Source organism: Clytia hemisphaerica, unplaced genomic scaffold (assembly GCF_902728285.1).
Source record: "Clytia hemisphaerica strain Z4C2 unplaced genomic scaffold, Clytia hemisphaerica genome assembly, whole genome shotgun sequence".
NCBI classification, from domain to species: Eukaryota; Metazoa; Cnidaria; class Hydrozoa; order Leptothecata; family Clytiidae; genus Clytia; species Clytia hemisphaerica.
In genome coordinates, this window is record NW_027104297.1 from 1,505,028 (window position 1) to 1,517,232 (window position 12,205).

Genomic DNA, 12,205 nt, shown 5'->3' on the forward strand with positions numbered 1-12,205 from the left:
AGGGCAAAAATGTACCTAAATACCGTCACAGTCTGATTTTAAAATACCTTCTTCCCGCCTCTCTTTTCGTCAAATCCCGTAATACCGTACTAAAAAGGGCCAATCCCGTCACACCTTAAAAGTACAACCCCCCTCTATAGCCACTGAAGGGACAGGACCAGGAGGATACGAGGGAACAAGTAGTGCAAAATATTGATCTCCTCTCTCATAGTCTTTCTTAAAAGCAAAAACGCATAAGACTTACATCAGATTCAAGAGAACTAACTTGTTTTAAAATTTCTTCATCGCAATAAAAAAATCCATCCTCAAGTAAGGACATAACATCTTCAATAGCTAAAGATTCATCAGACATGCTCGCTGATTCCGCCATATTGTTTTGACTTGACCCCGTCAAGAGGACTGGACCCTAATTTATCGAGCTCGACTTTCGAGAACAAAAGAAAAATCGGAGAATAATAGGGTGGTTCCCGTCTATGGTTTAACTCTTATGTCTATGCTTTGAGCCAATTATTGATTATGACAAAATGAAACTTGAACTAATCAAAATCACGCCATGGATACATGATATTGTCCTTAAAATTGGAGTCAACAAGCGTAGCCTCAAAAACAAGTTGAAAACAGAAGAGAGTGTTTATCCAGCATGTGTTAATGCTGTTGGAAGTTTACTTTATTCACGGAATAAATACATGAACAGGTGCCCACTTTGGAACGCTTTTGTGTTGAAGAGAGGAAAAGGTGACAAAATGAGCGTCACTCGGATGAACCATTTGAAAATGTCAGTTTCTTTTGATCATCTTCATCAAAAGCAAGTAGAAATGGGCAAGAACTATTTGGAACCAGTAAAAGAATGGATTGACATGTTGACTGGGGTCAAAAGTCCAATCACCAAGGAACTTGTCAAGTCTCCCATCGAATTGGCTAAGAGTGATGCTGCTACTACAGTTGAAATTACTGACGATCTTGAGTGCAGTTTCTTTGATGAGCATGGGTCCAACTCGGAGGTGCTTGAAAAATCATTTTGTGACTTCAACATTGACGATCTATCCACCAGAAACAAATTTTGAGACACCGATCATTAAATTAATTTGGGAGTTCAAATTTATTATAATTGGTGATAACCTCGACAAGATGATACGTCGTCGAACCATGCTCATTGCCAGACAAAACACAGATTTACACATGTTCAACATGATTGCCGCTCGAAACAGAGTCAATGCACAAATTTCAATATTGAATCTCCCTGCTAACCCTCCAAAGTCCCGATCAGAAATGAACATGCATGATTACCTACCCAGCAGTAATGATGAAAAATTACTGGTTGATGAATTAGAAATTTTGGTAGCAAGATCTAGCCATCACTGCTAGTTTGAATGTATGTTTCAAAATCCTGTGTTAAGTTTTTCATAAGTTCAGGCTTTTTATAAGCTTGGCTTGTTTCCGCTGTTGATTTCTTGATTCTTGGCCTCACAACTATTTCACCCAAATTTCTGAATAGATTGGCTATTTCATTTGGATCCAGATCAATTTCATTCGCATTGTTAAGCTTTTTCATGAAAGAACTAAAACTGTCTAAGAGAGATTTTGCTGGTGGAACTGATTTTTCATCTGATTTTTCCTTTGAGTCGTTTGATATTTTTCTTAAAATGTTTTTTTCTATATACGTACAACACTGTTTACAAATAAGGCTTGATCCAGGTGGCAAAAATTTGTGATTTTTCACAAAATCTTTAACACTATTCTTTATCTTTTTGGAGGTGATTAAATGGTAAAGAGAGTTTGAAGATCCTTCATCTACCCAAACATTGTGAGAGACACATTTATATTCACGTTTAAATTGTGAGGGTTTTGAAACAGTATCATCTTCATTATTAACAGTCTCATTGTTTAAATTCATATCTTCATCCCCATTATCTTCAAAAATGTCAATGTCTATTGACTGACTTTCTGGGTTAGCCATTTTGTCACTTTTTTCGTCAAATGACGTGCATGAGAAAAAAAGCTTAATCCAGTTTACATTCCAATTTACTCAATTCAATGATTCATGTAATTTAAAATTTATCTTTTCTTCTGTGTAATCAAAAGGTAAAAAACAAAAATAAATGAAAGATGGCGAAGAGACGAGACATATACAGTACAGGGTTCCCAGCAGTTCCCCAGAATAATTTTCCTTGACTTTTGGTGAAAAAAACTACATTTTTCCCTGACAAAAGTGCGAAAAAACTGTAATTTTTCATGATGAAGTAAAAAAAGAAACGCGCTCTTTCAAAAATAGTCTAGTGTTCTGATTTTAGTGGTCAACATTCAAGATCAAGGCATTGGAATAAAATTCCCTAACTTTGAGAGATTTTACAAAGATTCCCTGACTTCAGGTTTTCTCTGACTTTTTCTAAAAGCAGCCTCTTTTCCAGGTTTACCACAGGGTTTTTCTGACCGCTGGGTAAAACCGGTTAGTGTAAAACACAGGTCACAGGTCACAGTCACAGGTTACAGGTCATACAAATTACAGACCAGAAAACTGTATGTAACGACTTAAAGACTTAAACGACAAATCATCAAACCCAAATATTGACAACAAATGACACTTAAATTATGTAAATAATGATATTCTTCATGCATAATAGGACACTGAGGCTGCAAGTGGATATAGATTGACAGGTTTTGAAAACAATATATACTCCAAGAGAGCTGTTTTAGAGAGATGAAAATAGTGACGTCATTTTATAAAAAATACAATGTGGGGGATAAAAATATTGAAACATTTATAAAATATAATCCCATTGACGCTATTTTCATAAATTCTTGTTATCATATCTAAGGTGATGCAGGAGATAAAATGAGATATGACGTAGTGATTGTGAAATAACTATTTTCCTGTTAGGGGGCTGTTTAAAGCAAAGGTGAGATGTGAGATCGATATTCGAATATTTCTTTATTCTTTGTATATAACATACGTAACACGCGTATAACATTGAAAAGATAATTATTTTACATGTGTGATATAGATATAATATATAATACAATTATTACAGGTCCGTGTTATACACGGCATAAAATGCGAAAACACCTGGTAAGCACGTGGGTAAATTTTTAGCTTTGAAATAGTTCTAGATCAATAAAATACCTTTGGAATTATATTTTTGACATTAACAACTGTTTTTCTAACATTTTCTTTGTGTTTTGCAGTAATTGAAGCTGACCTGTCAACACTGACCTGTGACGTGTGACCTGTGTTTTACACTAACCGGGGTAAAACCATGTAAAACCTGACACGGAAAAAAATACCAATCTTATTAAGTTTTTATTCAAGTGAGGAAAAAAAGAGCTGTTTGCTAACTATAATTTTTAACTACATTTTGAGTCAAACACCAAAGTAAACAATTCCTATCAAAATTTTAAAACTTTCAAGAAGACTACCAAGAATACACAAATTATCAAATCTAATCTAAACTTTTGTTCTAAAAGTATAAGTTGAGATCTATCATTTTGATTCCACTAACACTTTCGCGTTTAGAACGCGTATAAAGCGCGGTTGCAAAGGCCACAGTGATCTTTCATTGTAACTTTTGTAAAATCGGGATTATTTTGTCTAGTTTCCTTTGTATCTCCTTAAGTAGTACTCATAAGGAGATTAAATTTGGTATATGAAGTCTCCTTATAGCAATGTAAAAGTAGGAAAAAAAGTGTTTTGATGCATCAAACTGTTCACTAGTTATTGGGCACTTTCGTTTTCGAGAGATCCCTCTATCCCGTCCTCATCCCGGTTGAGATCCCTCTAAATCGGAATCAAGATAATTCCGGATAGGGATTTTGACAGAATGTACTTTTATTTGCCCTCTAAAGGATAGAAGAAAAAGAAAACATTTTTTCTCCGTCAATTTCCTAAAACTTGGCTAAAACAAGGAATTTTGAATCCGATTAATCCGATGAAAGATCGCCGTGGGCCAAATTCCTTCAAATTTTGCCAGACGAGGGGAAAATGGGGGGGGGGGGGGGGGGAAAATACGAGCTGAGTCGATTTATCAATTGTAAAAGGGGTTACACACGATACGAAAGTCGCGTGTTCGCAAGCGAAAGGTTTTTTACACTACATACACCGTAGGATTGCTAAACTTCCTCATTCTCAGCGAAACTTTCCGATTGCTAGTGTACAACGGAAAAGGACCAAAACGCTACAAAAGTAGATTTAACACCGATTTTTACCAGAGACACCTAGAAAAAACAGGGAAAAGATCCCGGATATGGGGCAGGTATGTTTTCCTGGGAATGAGAAAGTTAGCCATTCTACGAAACAATTTTAAAAAGTAGTACCCAGCCGTTTGCGTGATGCGTGATCGGGAAATAATTCGAGGCATGATTTGGGCTATTTTCATGATACTTGCGTAATGACAAACCATTTTTGGTAATTTTCATGATCGTTACAAGAGCAAGGCAAATTTCTATCATTGCATTTTAATCATGTACAAACTCTGGTGAACAAAAAGAAAGTTGATAATCTATTTTCAAAACAAACTGCTTTTTTGAAGTTTTTTTTTTAACCCAAATTTCTTAAAATTTCGACCTAAAATAAGAACATCATGAGGATTTTTTGGTATAAAAAATAAGAACATCCGAGGCTCAACAAAAATTTTTGGAACAAAATAAGAGTAACTCAAGCATGTGGTTAACAATAAAATTGTAATCGAACAAAGGATTTCATTTTTTTGGGAAACTCATAGGTAGGCCTAGGATTGAGAAATCAAGCAATTAAAGGATCGAACAGTTAAAATTGGGTATTGAAATATGGCTTTTTTTTAAACACAAGCAGTCCTCCCTAGGGGAGGCCAAAGAGAACTGAGCAGAGACATGGCATATCAGTGATCATTTTCGAAAAAAAGTGCACACGTAAAATAGGAATGGACTACGAAAATAAAAGGTAAACACTGTGAAAAGACTAACATAAATGACAATTAAAACACAAACCTATAAAATGAATATACCTATAATCAAATTAATTTCCTGACAATGAACGTTTAAAAGCAATACAATGTAATAAACCAAAATGCAGGAAATAGCATAAAGTCAAACTAGAATATAATGTGAATATGGGATGAATATGTGTGATAAATAAATAAGCTCCCCCCTTGTTGATGGGGAGGGCTGACAGAGCAAATCATAAAAGCAGCAGTACAGTTAAATGAAGAACTGAAAAGAACTGGCCTGTTTTGCTATATGTATGGGAGTCTGGAAAAGAGGCTTTAAATGGAAAATCTGGGCCCAACAGGGCAGACACAAATCAAAACAAACTGATATATCAAAACTCTGATATACCTACATAATACCAGACACTAATTACTTAAATTTGCACCATCAAAACAAGAGCAGGACAAGAATAATTTGCGGTTTTAAACGAGATAAAAAATGAGAACAGCCAGGTCTCAACAACAAAAATACTGTTTCAAATAAAAAAGACTGCAAACTAAGAGTTATACCTATTTATATTCTATACCTTTATTTATCATATAATATATGGTATTTTAATTCACATAAGCTCAGAAAACTGTATTTACATAGTCAAACAGCATTGCAATATTCTGCAACGTTGTATTTTTTCACAATACTTGAAAAAGTTGGGTTGCTACATGTTTTTTATAAGCATTGCACTTTTGCAAGCATATCTAGGCTCAGATATGTGGAAAAATTAAGCATGTTTCATAAGAATTGGAGTGTTTATAAGAACTTTGAATGTTTAATGTTAGGATATAACCATAAACATTCCTCAAGCATTTTTTCAGCCTTATTTTAAGCTTTTGACCTAAGCATCTCAGCATCTCCGAGCCTGTTTTCGGATTTTTATACGCTTATAAAACATGTATACTATGCGACACTTCAAATTAAAGCTTTTGATCTTAAATTTTGATTCAAAAAAGTGATTTTAGGTGTACTTATTTGCTTGACGTGTCGATGTTTAGTTTAAGAAACACAGTAAGATAAAAATCAAGCGCTAAAAAGTTGCCATTATATCGTGCCACTATCTTTTGGAGTCATTACGTGAAGTTTCCGCTGCCAATAGATATTTTGCTAGATGCAATGTCATGTTCCGAAAATCCAGTGTGGGGCATCACAACCAAACTACAAATCATTGAATAAGGTTTATTTGAAGTAAACAAATCCTTTTTAATTCACATTATTGATTGTCCATCCAGCTGTCATTTATCGTCCCTAAAACATCAATAATAATCATATCCAGATATCATAACATACTTTATCATCAAGCATATGAATGTACGTAGTACACATATTCTGCTCGTATTAGGTGATTAATATATTGCACTTGAACATCAAGTTGTTTTTCCATCCACTTGATTAAGCTGGGTATGGCTGATGTAGCTGATCCATTCCAGAATAATCTTTAATTTAGGAAAATCGAATCTTTCAGTAGCAGTCTCAAAGTTCAAAACAGCGCTGCGAATAGTAGCTAGCCACAGTTTCAAAGTTTGAAGAATGAGATGAACAAAACTTAACCATCATAGTTCCTGCATATATCTATTCTGTTTTACTCTGTGTGTTTTTTGACAGCTGCAATGCAAGCAGTCACGTCTCAATAAATTCTGATATCAATAAAACCCCCATGACAGCATGATACATGGCTGGCCTGGAGGAGTTAGCCCATTTTGAATATTCTGCTTAACATTTGTCAGTTTGTTGGATGAAAAAACACCAGGATGGAAAACAGCAGTACTATTTATGTTGTTGATGTTGTTGATAATTTCAAAGCAAATTGAATCAATTCTAGTCAAAGCAGCAAGAAAAACCCAACAAATCAGTGAACCTTGCTTGAACAAAATGTTTCCAGCTTTTTGGTTTTGTTGACGAAAATGTTTTGTTTATTTTCTTGTTGTCAGGGGGAATCCCAATTTGCTGATTACTGACTTTCCCGCCTATTTCCCGATTTGCTATGGTTGGTTGCACTTACCATGTTAAAATACAAATTGGTAAATGTAAAGTTAAATTAGTGAGTTTGTCCGTAAAACGTTCGAATCGTTCGAAAAGTTGCAAAAAAGTGGAAGATTTGAAAAATGCAACACGCATAGTATCAATTTTCGGGTTAATTTGAGTTTCTTTTCGCACGCCAACCCGCCGTTGGAAAAAGGGGCGTAATTAAGTTTAAAACTTGCACAAAATGTTAGAATCGGCAGAAACAACACATCCTCACACTTATTTCTACCATATTTACATTTCATTTTTATATATTTTCAACTTTAAGTTCAATTTTTCAATAATTTTTCAAGACTTTTGTCAATTTTTCCAATCAATAATTTTTCTTCAAATTTTCAATCATATTGTGAGCCTCTTACGACTTTCGTAGGTCACATTTTGTCACATATTTCAATATCATTTCACTAATTTTTCTTCAAATTTTCAATCATATTGTGAGCATCTTACGACTTTCGTAGGTCACATTTTGTCACACATTCAATATCATTTCAATTTCAATTTCAGTTTGAACGTGTTTCAATACAACCGTTACGAACAATTTGCTTGTGTCAAATTTTCTGTGTGTGATCGCTACATTCAAACAGTACGCCTCGCAACCGCTTCGGAATTCAAACAGATGATGGAATCCGCCGAGCGTAGATTGAAACTCATCCAAGAGGATATTGAAGATTTCATAGACGAGAACCCCATCATTGACTTGGTCGACATTGACGAGATAAGCGATTCCCTTAACACCATCGGGACACTCAAGGCATCATTTAAGCAACTGCATGCCGACCTTCATACTGATGACGATCAAAGCTACCAGACCACCTTGCAAATCATCAAAGCATATACCAAAGACGGTCTAGCCAAGAAACGTACCATGAAAAGAGCTATCGCTCAAACCACCCAATCGGCACAAGTTAAATCTATCGAATTTGCTACCAAGAGTATTCAACAAAAACTCAAACTCGTTGAGAGCAAGACATCCTTTGTTCCATCTCAAGCAACAAATACTGAACTCAAAACTGCTCAAAAAGAAACAAGTGACCTCTCCAAATCACTCGAATGTATATCTAAAGATCTTCAACCACTCATTAAAGAATCCTTTGGAACCGCAAGTCAATCCGAAGTTTCTAATCTTCGTACACTCATCTCCCTTATAGACAAAGAAGTCTCATCTCGTGAACTTGAGAAACATTCAAAATTCGAGGACTCTATCCTCAAAATCAAGCTTCCAAAATTCAGTGGATTTGAATCAACCATGGACATCTACAAAAACGATGTCGATCCTGTAAATTCATTTGAAGTAATTTCGCCCAAAACTGGTATGAAACTGTCCAATTCTCAATCATTGCTCTCAATAGTTTTCTCAGACATTCTTATCAAATACTGGTGTTATCACATTTCTTGCTGCTCAAAGTTCTTTTCAATGCTGAGTCATGAAAGCATTTCAAGCACTTATGTGGTCAATGCTCGTCCTCATTTTACAATGGCATCATTCTTATTCAGAAGCTCAAGGAACATTTTGAACTATTCTATAAACTGCGATTCAAATTCCTATCTCATGGTTTTGCAATGTTATGGATTTTCATCTTCATCAAATTTGTCTCAAGAAACTTGAACTCGATTGTGGCGGGGAGTGTAACGTCATCAGACGTTATATTCATATTCCCATTGAAACGATTTTTTATATTCCCAACGGACTTGCATTTATAACAATCATATTTCTCTTATTATCAAGGGAGCGTCATTATATTTTACGATCTCAATTTTCATAGCATAAAAATACACCCTCAGAACTTTTCACACAGTAGCACTTCATTGGGAGTTGCCTAGTAAATAAAATTTTGTCAAAACTGTTGGTAAAAAATACTTCCTTTTTTTAGCAGAAAATGTTTTTAATATCTTAAAATTTTATCATTGAGTATATGTATTTATCGTCACTTCATACAATATCATTCAGTCACAATATTCCACGTTCACTCAAGTTAACAACGTAAATAAAATGTAAACAGTTCTTCTTACAGCAGCATATCCATACCTCTGTAAAAAATGCAGCTATGTCCATCCATCACGAAACAAACTGGTACATGAAAAATATGTTCAACTGTTCCCAAATCATAGCATGTAAGAGGACTTTCAAAAAGGGAGCAGAGATATGTAGCTTCAGAGTCGAACCATGCCAGAAGCACAAGAAGACAAAGTGGTTTGACCTTAATTTTCAACGATAGTCACAGGATTTTAAATTTAATCAATGTGTCCTACTGCTACTTCCTCTACATTATTTCATAAAATTCCAAATCAGTACAATATGATGCTCAGAACCAGAGTTTTTCGTTCATCGTAGAGTTACTTTTCACTTCATTTTATTTGGTTCGTGCAAAATCTCATGATACAGTGCTTTTATCGAGAAAATAATATCCGCGTTCCATGATTCTATCGAAGTATTCTGAAGTTATGTAGACTACAGTCTCCAGAGTTGATTTTTCAAGTCATTGGATGAACAAAAATGTCCCATATTTTGAAGTACGAACCATGAAAATCTTCTTTGAACAAGGCTTTCTTGTCTTGATGAGTTTCATTCACTTCTCAGATCCATATGCACACTTTCGAGAGAAAATAGAAATCTCTTTCTTCCCTTGAATGTTCAAAATTGACTACATTGTTATTTAACTGAAAGAAGCAAGAGAAGAGATAGTTCTGTATAAATTGGTTAGCAAAAGAATTCAACCTTGATATTAAATATCTTCTTGTATCTTCAGCATCATAGAAAAATAAACATTGAAACTTTGCACAAAGATAGTTGAATAAAAACACTTTATGATTTTGATAATATTAACATGTTATAGACACCTAAAAGTATATTTAATCAGTGGTAAAAATATAAACATTTCACTGATCAAATTATTTCGCTTCCATTTTGAAAGCTTCGAAGCTTCTGGTGCTAGTCTATCTCAACTTCATTTCTCTCGCAATTCCCGCACAAACTTTACCTGAATCGTTTTTAAGTTTGCTGGATAAAATGAAAGAAGTTTATTTGCTAGCGTCTTTTGTTCTAGTATTCGATTATCCCTTTAAAAGGTTTTCCTCGGAAAATCGGAAAAACGACTATTCAAATCGTCGTTTCGGCTGCCGAAATTATCGGCTCGGCTGCCGTATATTTTGGTGTTCCATAATGGGGTCCATAATGGGGTTCATAAGAGGGTCCATAAAGGTGTTCCATTTTGGGGATCCAAGAAGTGTCGTAACCCTAAATTTTGTGTTCTGTAAATTAAAACAAAATTTCAGGAATTCAGGAATATTGATAAAAGGAGAAAGAAGTTTTTTCAGAATATTTTCGATCAACTATTCAAGAAAGGTATGCCAAAAAATAAAATAGACAGGTTTTATTAAGATTTAAAATCAATTTTCTCTTTACAATGATGTCGAGGTGTCGACGGATCGACTCTAACTCCTTTTCAATCCAAGGGAATGTGTCCAAGTAGCCCAGGATATTAAAGCCGTTCCGAACCCTTCCAGACACCAAAAACCAAGCATCAATAGCCGGAACAGCCCCTCTCCTCGCCAAACCACCATGCCTTATAAAATTGTCATCGAATGTAGTATAATGCGCAAATGACAATTTTGTTCCTCTGTCAAACCACTTGACGATGAGTCGAGTCATCTCTGCCCAGTATTTTAGTGTATTCATGTCTACATATCTGAAGATGGGTTTATTATTCTTCTCGGCCTTATGAACAAAATGAGCACGGCTTGTTTTTATGAAGGTCGCCTCAAAATCGATCGATTGCTCACCGTCTAAATGTTGAAAATGTTATTTTTATATGTATATTATGTCATTATTAAGATAATTAATAAAAACAGGTTCTTCCCTTCCTGTTTTTAATTCCCTTTCTGATTCAGTTTTCTAAGCATACAAACCGATGTGCGAACCCTGGTTTCTTTTTTATAACTACATTGTTTATGTTGACAATATTTGACTCACCAGACGAAGAAAAATAGTCCAATTGTGCCAAGAGGTAGTTCATCGTCTCGTTGACATCTTTCATTAAACTTTCATGATCTAAAAATGCAATTTCAAATATTTTGTTGTTGTCATTTTTCATGTACCTAAAATCCGATTGTAACACCATGTATAAATTTACCTTTACGTTCTTTATCCGCTATTGATTCTGCTAATGGCTTTTGGCGTTTTGGTGGTTGTTCTAAATCAATGAAAAGAATGGCACACTTAGCATCAGAATTTTGGACACAACTAATTGAAATTCAAATATTTTTTCTTGTCCGTTTTTATGTACCTAAAATCTAATTGTAACACCATGTATATAATATAATTTACCCTTACGTTCTTTATCCGCTATTAATTCTGCTAATGGCTTTTGGCTTTTTGGTGGTTGTTCTAAATCAATAAAAAGAATGGCACACTTAGCATCAGAAATTTGTCTCGGTATCCATTTTAGATTGAGATGATTTTTTTATGTTCAGGCCATGTTAGCCACAAGTTGTGGTAGCTATAGATTATTCATAAGCCTCGAATCACATGTTGTGATTATGGTATTTGTGAGAGTAAATTGATATATGATATCATTATAATGATATAATATATAAATATATATATAAGTTAAGAATATTTTTGTTAATTGTGTATATTTACGATTTTTTTGGTATTTTTAATTTTTTAATCATTCCGAAACAGAGGGTAATTTAGCAAAAAGTTAAAGGGAATTTAAATAGTGGTATGTGAAAGAAAAACCTAATCCAAATGAAGATAGAAGAAAAGTAATAGTGGAGAAACAATGAATTGCAAAAAACTTTTTTGATAAACACACTTCCGTACAATCATTTACACAAGTTCATCAAAATACATACAAAATGGGGACAAATACAAAAGCAAACACATCAAATAAATTAAAAAAAAATACAAACACAAAACAAAACCCGAAGTCCCAGACTTGTGACTGGCATAGTGACTTTCCACGTGTTTAAGGGCCCACACTCAGTCGCCTTCGGAAAACATAATAGAAAAAGGAACTGACCAGCAGCTTCCAAACAAATAACAGACAACAAACAGACACTACAACAAAATACAGTACAAAAGGGCAGAAAGACACACTGTACCAACTATCCCACATACACTACAGGGGAAACAAATATTTGTAACAAACACAATCTTACATAAAAATAGAAAAAATCACAAAAACTGAAAAGAACAGAATCGTAACTTGGACGCGAACCCGGGTTCGGC

The 12,205-nt window shown here is 34.5% G+C and overlaps 1 long non-coding RNA gene across 1 annotated transcript; it reads right to left on the reverse strand.

Moving 5' to 3' along the window:
* Positions 1-10,687: 10,687 nt before the first annotated feature.
* On the reverse strand, positions 10,688-11,167 carry LOC136817197 (uncharacterized). The gene is made up of 3 exons (XR_010848044.1): positions 11,106-11,167; positions 10,946-11,023; positions 10,688-10,758 (listed from the first exon to the last, which is right to left on the reverse strand). It is a non-coding gene; the product is annotated as an uncharacterized lncRNA (long non-coding RNA).
* Between the last annotated feature and the right edge of the window lie 1,038 nt (positions 11,168-12,205).